General features: G+C 43.3%; 1 non-coding gene across 1 annotated transcript; it reads left to right on the top strand.

The window, feature by feature from the left end:
- The first annotated feature begins 8,159 nt into the window (after positions 1–8,159).
- LOC129494004 (U6 spliceosomal RNA) lies at positions 8,160–8,266 on the top strand. Its single transcript, XR_008661266.1, has one exon. It is a non-coding gene; the product is annotated as a U6 spliceosomal RNA (small nuclear RNA).
- The last annotated feature ends 3,497 nt before the right edge of the window (positions 8,267–11,763 follow it).

The following is an 11,763-nucleotide window of genomic DNA, read 5'->3' as shown; positions in this document are numbered from 1 at the left end:
AATGTCATTATAGAAAGCAAGCCACACTCACCCAACTTTCTAAATTTTAAACATGCCCAACCCCCAAACATACATAACTGGGAGGGATACGTGAATAAGAGAAATGTTTTGGCTTCAGCACACAAAGGCATGGGAAGCATCAAGGCTTGGAGTATGGTTGATTGGAGCAGAAGACGCTCACTGGCTCCTAGCTGCTGAAACTGCACACTTCTGTAATGTTGCGGGTCTCAGCACCTCATTTCCTCCTCCTGGTGTACCAGTGAGACTCATGAAATCTCTGGGGTACATTATCATTATTATCATATAAGTTACTCTGACCAGAACCATTTGTATTTTCTCATACTGTTTTTTAATATTTTTACAAGTTTGAGAAAAAGACATAGTTTGAGCAATTCCTGCTTTAAAATAATAGCTAGGATTTATGTAGCTTTATAGAACATTTGACATTCATATAATCTTGATTTATCATCCCAACGGCCTTCCAAAACTGCTATTTCTGGATTTCACTGAATCTAAAGCACCATCTTTAGAAAATACAATTCTGTATCATAGCCAGAAAAGAATACTGCCATTTAAGCTATGATACACTTTGGCTTAAACTGATAAAAAACAGTATTTCTCACCTTTTTCAGATGAGGAAATTAAGGTGGCCAAGGTCAACTAGATAACAGTGGCAAAATTGGGATTTTACTTTATACATCAGACTCTAAATGATGCATAATTTACAGTTAAAACACAGACCATCCTAAGCCATTCTTCAATGCCTTAATTACAGTATTATATTTTACTTTTTTACAGCAGTGAACAGGAACAAGCAACCCAAATAATACTTTATTAACTTATATGCTTTATGTACCTTCTCAGAACTGAAAAAATTTTATTGGAAAAATGTAAAATGTACATTCTACAAATGGCTTTATTTTTTTTTTAAAGATTTTATTTATTGATTCATGATAGTCACACCGAGAGAGACAGAGAGGCAGAGACACAGGCAGAGGGAGAAGCAGGCTCCATGCACCGGGAGCCTGACGTGGGATTCGATCCCAGGTCCCCAGGATCACGCCCTGGGCCCAAGGCAGGCGCCAAACCGCTGCGCCACCCAGGGATCCCCTACAAATGGCTTTAGATGTGTGTAGCAATGTATACCCACATCACAGCTCTTCTGAGCTAGAAACTGCTAATTCCCAGAGTGGGAAGAAGGAAAACCTCTGATTTTCTTTCCTTTGCAATTTAATGTCCTAGACATCATATTCTCTCCTGGCACCATCTTCTCACACGTCACCACCAAAGAAATGCCTCTTCTCTTTGTGTTTCCAGGAGTTGATAGCAGCCTGCTAATTGGGAAAGTAACAAGAAAAGATTAGAAGATTTCAAAATATTGAGCACATAGGCTCCCAGAGAGGGGAAAAGATGGAATCTTTACAGTTCTCTTGGAGACACACCAGGATGGGGAGCCCTTAACCCTATTGTTGAGCCATATGGTCCATTTGTTTCTGCATGTGGTAGGTGAGAGCCAAACCTCAGCTTAAAACGAGTAGGGAGTCACTGCTCCCCAAATGTTTCAGGCTTCCCTCCCTTCTCTGTCCTATATCTTTCTGTGGGACTTCCTTTAACCAATGAAATGGAAACAGAAATCATGCATATCACTTCCAAGTGGAAACATCAAAGTCAGGAAAAATGTACAGTGTCTCTCTAGTCCTGCTCTGTCATGAAAGAACCTGGAGTCCCAGCACCTCCTGTGAGCACACAGGGTGGAGCCTTCCAGTTCAGACAAGATGTGCATGTGGCAAGACCATGTAATAGTGTAGTGATCTCTCTTTCCAGTGACAAACATTTCCCAGTTTGTCACCATGGCATAGTCTGGCCTGCCTCAACTCATGCTTTGTTATCTTGTGCCAAGCATTAATACCAATTTTTTGTGAAATTTGCCACATCTGCAGCATATGCTTTTGGCATGTTTTACTAAGACAACAAAGACAACAACAAAAACATTGTTGATCACACAAAAATATTTACAGAGAAAAGCTGTACAATGACCATGATGCAATAATGCTGATAATAACCAGCTCCTCTATTACTAGCCTCCCCCCAGTGCCATTCTGAATATTTTACATATATTAACTAATTTAATTTTCACAACAACATTATCTTGACTACGTTTACTGCCATCAGCTCACACAGCAGGCAGTTGGCAGAGCCTGGACTCAAAGAAGCTGGCTCTTGAGCCAGCCTCTTCCTGCAGCCCCTGGAACAAGAGGATGTCATCCCAGACCATGAGGAGAAGCGAGAGCCTACTGCAGAGGACATAATACATTTTCCAGTTCCAAGAGCATCGTATATGCAAGTTTCTCTGGCATTTTCTTTGCTGATTTGCTGAGAGCATTATAAGATTAAATGTTCCTCAGCGACTTTTCACATCTGCTAATGAATTCAGCAAAATGTTTATTGGTGACTTTGTATGCCTAATTGTGGTAATAACTTAATATGATTAAACTTCATCGAATACCAATGAAGCTATGTCTTTTCCACTGATGAAATTCACAAGTGAGATATCATGCCCTATATGTTCACTTTAAGTAACTTTCCAGAATGCTTCTGTTGATGTGTCCACAAAGTTACATAATTAGGAAAATTAATTGCGCAGCATGTTCAACAATTTTGAGCACATCATCAGATTTCCCAGAAAGGGGGCGGCGTGAAGGCTGTTGGGCTGGGGCGGTGGTGGTGGACATGGAGAGTCACTTATTGATCAGTGGGCATGGGTTGCAGTCATGCAGGATGGCCAGTTCTCCTCTGCGGTACAACACCATGCCTGTCATCAACAATACCGCCCGGCGCAAATACAAATTTCACTCCTGAGCTGGCATTTGCCTGTGAGGCTGGCATTTCACATCTAAAGCAGCTGTATCAGTAGCCACACGAAGCACACTGTGTTGATTGATTATATTAAAAGATCCAGCAGATTTCCTTACATGATACTAGCTGTGAAATTCCATTTTTACCTTTCCCTTATTGCCTGCATAGGCCTTGGGGCACTCACTGGCATCTTCTCTGCCTAGTGTGCTGCCTTCATTTGGCACACTTGTGCATTCAGAAATGCAGTTGGCATTCCTCCGGAGGATCTCATTGAATAAACACACCTACCTCCCCTCGTGGTGTGGCCCTGAGACACTTTGTTTGTCAGGATGTTCATCTAACTGGCATAGTCTGTTTTCGCTGGGGGAGCTACACCATTTGAAAGGATTAAGCAGGGTTTGTTTTAAGTCTCTTTTATATATGGCTCAAATGTGCCTTTGTATTTACTTTAAAGCTCACAAGACCCTTCCTGCGTGTTTAAATAGATGACAGACCAAAAGGCCGTTTGGGCTGCCAGCTGCTTCCTGCCTGTAAATCCCAACATCATCAAGTTTATTTGTACAAGGTGTTTTCTCAACCTACGAAGCACAGTTGTGAACGCACACAGAAAGTAACATTTGCTGCTCACCTCCAGTTGTGTGTGGCCAGTTTATTGACCATGAGCTGCGTCCCAAGAAGAGAGTTCCTACAGATGCCACCACTCCTGTGATCTGTGGGATTAATATTGTCCATGGGAAAAATACCGGGGGCTTGAGAGGGAAAAAGTCGCTTTGCTGCATCATTGTGTAAAAGAGAAAGAAATGCCACATGTGAGAAAATACAAAGTCAGGCTTGTCACCATTGGAGATACTGTGAGCCCGGGACATAGAAGGTTGCAGAAGAGTCTCCTCAGGGGTATGCAGGAAGAACCATGACCTGACATTCCAGCAGAGGAAGAAAAAGACCCAAGAAAGTGTCCTCCAGATGAGTTCGGCAGTGAGGACACCATGGAATGAACATACATTGTGTTTGGAAGCAGATATACACACACTCACGTATATGACAAATTGTATTATTATATATCATGATGATTAGGTAATTGTGTATAATATAGAGTTCTACAACTATGTAATTTATAATATCATATAATATGTAACTATATAGTTATTACTGTATATTGCAAAATAAATGACATGATAGATAATAATGATATTTAATAAATATTTAATAAAGATATTAAATGTACTATATATTCTATGTAATATATGCCATATATACTGTATATTATACTGTACATATTATGTACTATGCATCATATATTGTATGTATACAAAGTATTTATAGTATAAAATATGGTATGCAGTATAGTTACCTATATTATTACTATGACAGGCTATTGTATACAGTATATGGTATTACTCTACATTAATATAGTATATAGTATAATAGCAAGTAATATATATAAAATATAAGTGTAAATATAAATACATTATATAAAACATTCTAAAACATATTTTAAAAAATTAAATGGAGAAAGCGTAAATATTAGATATTTGATCTTCTCAACAAAGAAGAGTGAAATAAGACTGATAAAAGCTACAATTGAGTTGTGGTTCTCTCTAACTGGATGTGAAGTGTTGGAAAATCACTTGAGCCACATGGTCCAGTCTTGACAGTGAATGAACCATGAGGAGGAACCACCTCTGGAGGTCCTTTCAGAGCTTTCCTGTCACGCGTGGCCCAGTGGAGAGGGCAAGCCCAGGATTAAGCTATTCAAGAAGCAAATTATGCCCGGCTCGCAGAGTCAGCTACCCTCAGCTGGCTCCTGTGAATCACCTGTGCTTGCTCACTGAGACTTCCTCAGCCACCTGTCCTCTTGGCCTGAGACCACCAACAGGCTGAGGGAGACGCCCTCCATCTGCTCCGTGGCCCCAGTACCTTTCCTTGGCTCTGGCTTCTGGAGGGATCTTCTCCACAGCCTGCCCACCTGCTGCAGGTTGCTCCATTCAGACCCTGGTTGGGAATGTCTGCAGGAATTAGATGCTTCAGGAGGTCCCTCCACCTTTGAGCCCAAAGCTCAGACTCTGCTCAGACGCTGCTTTCCTGAATCTGGTCCCCAAGGGAAACCTGCACAGAGAGTAGTTTCCATATGTAGAGCACAGTTTATCAGAGGCCAGACAGACTGAATCAAAACAGGCTTTTCTGGGGGCTGAGTTGGTGTCACTTAGACGGAGCTCCCAAACCAGGGCTTAATACCCAACCTAATTCCAGTTTCAACCTCTCCCAGAGCTGTGGCCTTAATCTGTCAGTCGGGAAATGTTTCTTTCCATCTGTTGCCCAGGTCTCCTCACCTCCCTCCCGCCCCCCAAGGAGAGATGAGGTCAGGCGGGTGGCCAGACCCCCAGGGAACCACCTTTTCCTCTTGCTCCTAGGTCCTCCCGTTCTGTAACCACCTCCCCCTGCCTGCCTGGAGGCAGTGGGGAAGGGGCTGCTGCCCAGATCCCGAATCACTGAATAAAGCCAAGGGAGGTCTTCAAATTCACCTGATCCAATGTTGTTATTTAACAACAGAAATGCAGATTCTTGGCTAAAGAATCACCCCCCTAGAACCACGACTAACCAAAGTCAGGCATTGTAGGGAGAGAATGTACGTGTCCCCAGGGTGGAACATGAGCCACTGGAGCTTGCTGGAAAGAAAGCCAGCACCCCTTCCCGCCAGACGGACAGTGTTCTCTCTGGGCGCCACACATCCTGCCCTATTCTGCAAGGTCAGTTACTTAATTAAGACGGTTTATGATGTCAGTCTTCCTGCATCACCTTTTCCCCTGTTGCAGATCGACAGATAAAAGTTTGCATTGTTTTGAGATAGCTTTCTGCTCTCCCATCTTCCTCTCCCCCCTTTTATTTCTTCTGTCCTCTTCTTTAAGAGCCTCACGGGCACACACCCTTTCTCTAGGGTCTCCGTAGCCATCTGTCCTTGCCCCCACGGCCACTCTGCCACTCTGCAGAGCGTCCAGGGCGATGCCCCAGGTCTGTCCAGTGTCAAGGACTGCGCTTCCCAGCATGTTATCCCGATGCCTCCAGCTTCTCCGGTGGCAGACACGTCGGTGATTCTCCTCCCCTCATGCGTGAGCCAGAGCAGCTGCTTCCCTCGGCGTTGTCTGCATCTGATTTTGTTTACTGATTCTCACTCTGATTTTGTTTACTGATGCTGTTCCTTTTAATGATTTATTTCTTTGCCTTTTTTGTAATTTTGAAATGAAAAAAATTTTTTAGAGATACAGGAAAAGTACAAAGAATCTTTACAAAACACGGTCATATTCTCATAACCCAGATTTACATAAATATCTCGTCAGATGTGTTTCTAGGCTTTTTAAAAGAAAAGGAATAGGGGCCCAAGGCTGGTACAACTGGTGGAGTGTGAGACTCCATCTAAGAGATGTGGGTTTGAGCAATTACGTTGGGGGTAGAGTTTACTTAAAAAATTAAAACAAAAACAAGCAGCCCCTGGGTGGCTCAGTCAGTTGAGCGCCTGGCTCTTGGTTTCAGCTCAGGTTATGATCTCCGGGTCGTGGGATTGAGCCTAGCATCAGGCTCTGTGGTCAGTGCAGAATCTGCTTGAGATTCTCTCTCCCTCTGTCCCTCCCCCTACTTGTACATGCGCTCTCTCTTAAATAAATAAAATCTTTTTGGATCCCTGGGTGGCTCAGCGGTTTAGCGCCTGCCTTTGGCCCAGGGCATGATCCTGGAGTCCTGGGATCAAGTCCCACACCATGGTCCCTCTCTCTCCCCCTGTGTCTCTCATGAATAAATAAATAAAATCTTTAAAATAAATAAATAAATAAAATATTTTAAAAAATAAAGATTCATTTTTATTTTTATTATTATTTTTTAATTTTTAAAATTTATTTATGATAGTCACAGAGAGAGAGAGAGAGAGAGAGAGAGAGAGAGAGGCAGAGACATAGGCAGAGGGAGAAGCAGGCTCCATGCACCGGGAGCCCGATGTGGGATTCGATCCCAGGTCTCCAGGATCACGCCCTGGGCCAAAGGCAGGCACCAAACTGCTGTGCCACCCAGGGATCCCTTTTTTTATTTTTTAGAAGATTTTATTTGTTTATTCATGAAAGACACAGAGAGAGGCAGAGACATAGGCAGAGGGAGAAGCAGGCTCCCTGTGGGGGAGCCTGATGTGGGACTTGATCCCAGGACCCTGGGATCACAACCTGAGCCAAAGGCAGACGCCCAACCACTGAGCCACCTGGGCATCCCTAAATAAAAGCTTTAAACAACAACATACAGTCTCATCCTTATTCACACAGTGGTAACTGGTTTGGTATGTTTTCTTTCTATATTTTTACTCCTTTTTAAAAAATGTTAGGTACTTCCATGTATCCATTATATAAAATTGCATTTTGAAAGTGTTACCTTCAGGACAGGGCACCATGCTATGTATATTATTCTGCTCTTCCTCTTTCACACGATGTTAACAATTTAAAAAGTCCTATGTTGCCTATCTTTTGTCCTACCAGTTTTTGGTTGGTCACATTTAGGCTTTTATTCATTTTCTATGTAAGCAAGAGTCTTGTTTAATGGGATTTCTGAATATGGAACTCCACTCTCTTGCCTTCTATATGGAATGTGCCCAGTTTTCTCATGGACTTGGGACACCACCTCTGTGGGATCACCAAATTCCCAAATATGTCACATGCCATATGTGACTCTACCTGTATAATGTGTTTGCTTTCTCCTAAATTAATTTTTTTATTTTCTTCAGGAAAAGTTTTAGCTATTATTTCTTCATAAACTTTTTTAAACCTTATATTACAGAACATTTTAAACATACCAGAGTCAGTGACCTCCTGTGTGCGTACTGCCCAGTTTCAAGGATTATTGGTTCATGCCTCCCTCCTGGTTTCCACCACCCACCCCATTCTTCTGTTGCAAATTCCAGGTATAATATCATTCCAGACATTTCTTAAGCTGCTTTCCACACATATTCTTCCGTATATGCTGTAGAGCCATATATGTTTTAGAACTCAGAACCTAGGTTCCCCATGTATTTCAATGGAATTCAGATTTAATTTTCATTGACTATATAGATTTTGGAGAATTCACGTAAAATACTGAATCTTCCTTATCCATGCAATTGGCATTTCTCACCATTTACTTAATGTTTCTTTTATATCTTTCAATAAGTGACAGTTTTCTCCATGAAGTTCATGCCCTCCATGAAGTGAGATTTTTGCTGTAGTGACAAACGAATGACACATTTCCAATCACATTTCCCATCTGGTCTTTGCACTTGTAAAGAAAATACTATGGCGCTCGCTTCGGCAGCACTTATACTAAAATTGGAACGATACAGAGAAGATTAGCATGGCCCCAGCGCAAGGATGACATGCAAATTCATGAAGCTGTCCATATTTTTGGTTTGAGTGGGAACAGTTGTGAAGAAGGGGCATGGATTCATCCAGATGTCTCAGTCTCTGACCTGTTCCAAATCCCTGCCCCCACATTATCACTCTGCATTTTCTTTTCCCTTAAAAAAAATACTATGAACTTTGTGCATTGCTCTTGATCTCTGCAATCTTGCTGAACTTTTACTAATCTCAGTAGTGTATGCATAAATTGTCTTGGATTTTCTATGTGGACAATGACATCGTCTGCAGGAACATGAGAGTCTGCTCTACCTTCTTCCGTACAGTGCTTGCTGTTCCTGCTTTTTGGCTGAGAAGGGTAGTTATAAATGGCAGCCTGGTTTTGTTCCTGTCACGGTCGGTTGTGTAGGCTCTCCCTCTCCTCGTGTCTTTTTCCTGCCTGATGGTTTGAGGTGTTTCCAGGGCCTTCACTTAGCCCCAGGCTGATTTCTACCTCCTTAGTATTGATCTTTGAAGGAGGCACTACTGAAGCCTTAAGCCTTAAGACCAGTGGGAGGGAGCAGGACAGCAGAACCAGCCGCAGAAAGGCCACCAAGTTCAGGGGGGCTGTGGCAACCTCCCTTCACCTAGCCACTTGCTGTTGGGCAAACTCTCAGTTGAAATGTTGGATTCACCTTAGTTGTACCTCCCACCGTGGAGATGGCGATGGCCCTGCCTGCTTCCTGTTGGAGGGCCCATCAGCCTGGATACCCACCTGGCCCCACCACTGGGACAGAGCTTGTCTCTGGGGCAAAGATGAGCCTTCTCTCAGATTGGGTGGGGTGGCCCAAGCGAACTGATGCTTGGGTTTGCCCTCAAACCTCATCTCTGGTGTGTCACCGGTCCTCAAGTAATCTACGTCTTTCCCTTTCATTCCTTATCTTGCTCTTGGGCCTGCTGTGTCCTGGAAAGGCCTAGGAGGGGAAGGCGGCCCTGGGATTTGGAAACCTTGGGCACTCTTGCTTCATGAGCACCTTCCCATCCCTAAACCTGTCACCAAGCATTTCTGGGTATGAGAAAGCCTCTGATTCACATGACTGCAAAACTCAACTGAACGTACAATTGTATGAGAAGTCCCCAGGAGTCTGCTTTTTCCTGCTGTCACCTCAGGACATTTAAACAATTAATTAAAACAATTAATAGTTCAGTGGTAGAGAAATAAGCCACTGTATAAGCAGTAAGTTTCTCAGAAAACAAGACATTAGAGGAAAAATATTTTTAAAAGAGAAGAAATAGTGGGTGAGCCGAGTTTTCTTTCTCAGCTGGTCGATGAATGGCTATTTGGCAACCCAGCAGCTGGCTATGATTTTCAAATAAGACCTAGGATTCAAGAAAATGCAGTCCCCAATTTAGTACTATTAAGGGTCATCAAAAAAAAGTCTTTGAACAATAGAAAAGTTTCGTTAACTCCTGTGTGGTTGGAAATAACTGATCAAGAAAGAGAAAGAATAAAAACTCTGATTAAAAATGTCAATTAGGAATTAAGTTACATTAGTCAGGTGAATTTATAGGTAACCTGTGTATGTGCTAATGGAAACGGGAAGAACCTTTATAAAGCACATTAGGTGGTAAAACTTGAGTAGGGTGGGGTTGGGGAAACATCCCAAGAAAATTGTTGTGTCTTCTAGTTGGAACATGGGAGTAATTGATGTGCCCTTTTCAGTACCTTAACTGTCAATAACAGTAGAGGTAACAGTAAAAACCAGTGGGCATCAATAGGACTCGGAGACCAAGCTGGCTGATCCTAAAGCTGTAGATGACAGTGCTTGGCTAGAGCCAAGATGGGGAAGGAAGAGGCAATAGCAAAACTCTGGAGGCTGGGCTGTTCCTGTGGTGGATGTGCCCTAATGTGCCTAAAATGTGCCCTAGCTTCATGGATGAGGGAGGTGTAGGTTTTAAGATTGGCCTCCCCTTGTTTGGATTTCATACTTCCAAGTAACTTGATAATAACTTGGTTTTCCATGTAACTGCTTTGGGAAGAACATGCACCGTTCATGCTGATATAGGTACATCAGTCTGCATGGTAAAAGTTATCCAACTTACTACAAAATAATAAACTGGCTGGTTTATAATGTGGAAAAAAAAAAAAAAAAAGACCTAGGATTCAGTCTCTGCTCGTGTTACCTACTGGTTGTTCCTATAAGCTCTGGCTTCCAGAGGGCAGCTCTCCAGTAAGAGCTGAGATGGTTATCACCCCAGTAGTCACAGTTGACTTATTCATTGAAGTGCTAATTGCCACACATTACACACATCCACAGATTCTGGATCCTGCTTGACCTTCAACATTTTGTTCCTGTGGGAATCTCCTCAGACTGTTCCAAGAAAGTGGAGACAGTGTTGGGAGTTCCTTGCTCCTATCTCAAAGGCCCTGGTGACCTGCTTGGGGTATGGGGAGTGGGGACCACGGCTCCCTGTCTCCTCCCAGAGGTGGGTGATTTAATGCCTTTATTTCAGGGTCAGCAAACTTAGTAATGTTTCTCTCTCTAGTAACAGATTGTTTGCTCCTGACAACTTGTTATTACTGTTGAAATGGTCCTCAACTTAGGGTCGAGTATCCCTGTGGTGGTACCTGATGGTCACTGGGTGTGAGGAGTGAGGACCCCATGTCCGGTCCATGTGCGCCACATGTGGTGTGGACAGACTCAGCACAAGGATTGAGCCCACCCCCTCAGGATAATCCGTTGCTCAGCCTCTACTCACTTTGTGTTTCTATTTTCTTCTTCAAAGGTTTAAATGACATTTATATAAACCACACTGACACACTTTTTCAAAACCAGTTTCCCTCCTTCCCTATCCCAGAAAGTTGTAGTTCCTGGCAGAGATCCTTGGATGACATTCGTGCTGTGCTATCAGCATGAACATGGCTGACAATGGTGGTGAGAAGAATGAGAAGTGTGAGGTTCAGGGGTTCATGCACCTGCTCACCATGCCCTGCTTTACATCTGAGGACAAGTGACATCAGCACACACAACTGAAGCAGGGAGGTACCACTGTTATCCTTGTTTTACAATGGAGGAAGCTGAGGTCCACCTGGTCACAGAACTGACCTAGGGGTTGTGACTTGAACGCTTGCTCTTGTCACCACCACATCCTGGGTGATGGCTGCTGATGGGAAGTCAGAAGCTTTTGGGTTGATCTTACCACCCGATGAGGCTCAGTGGTCAGACATCAGTTTGGTGGCACGCTCACCGTACAGTTGCACCTCCTGCTGCCCATCATCTGTTATTAATCTCCAGCTGGTCAAGCCTTTGTTCAATGGGTGACCTGTTCTTCCAGTCATTTGTTCAACAGATCTTTGCAGAGCACCTGCTAAGAGCAGGTTCTGAGACTTTGAAGCTCCAGCGGGAACAGAACAGAAGCATATGCCCTCAGAGAAGGTATAGTCCACCTAGGACACATGGACTATGGGACTGTGACCTTGTCCCATGTCTAATAACTAAAAGGTTTTAAGTAAGATAACCACTAAAAGGGAAGAGTCTGTGGGAAGCCTGCTCCAGGCTGTGACGTT

This window comes from Nyctereutes procyonoides, unplaced genomic scaffold (assembly GCF_905146905.1).
Source record: "Nyctereutes procyonoides isolate TBG_1078 unplaced genomic scaffold, NYPRO_anot_genome, whole genome shotgun sequence".
Lineage (NCBI taxonomy): Eukaryota > Metazoa > Chordata > Mammalia > Carnivora > Canidae > Nyctereutes > Nyctereutes procyonoides.
The sequence above is the reverse complement of the archived record's forward strand: the minus strand, read 5'-3'. Positions and strand labels throughout refer to the sequence as shown.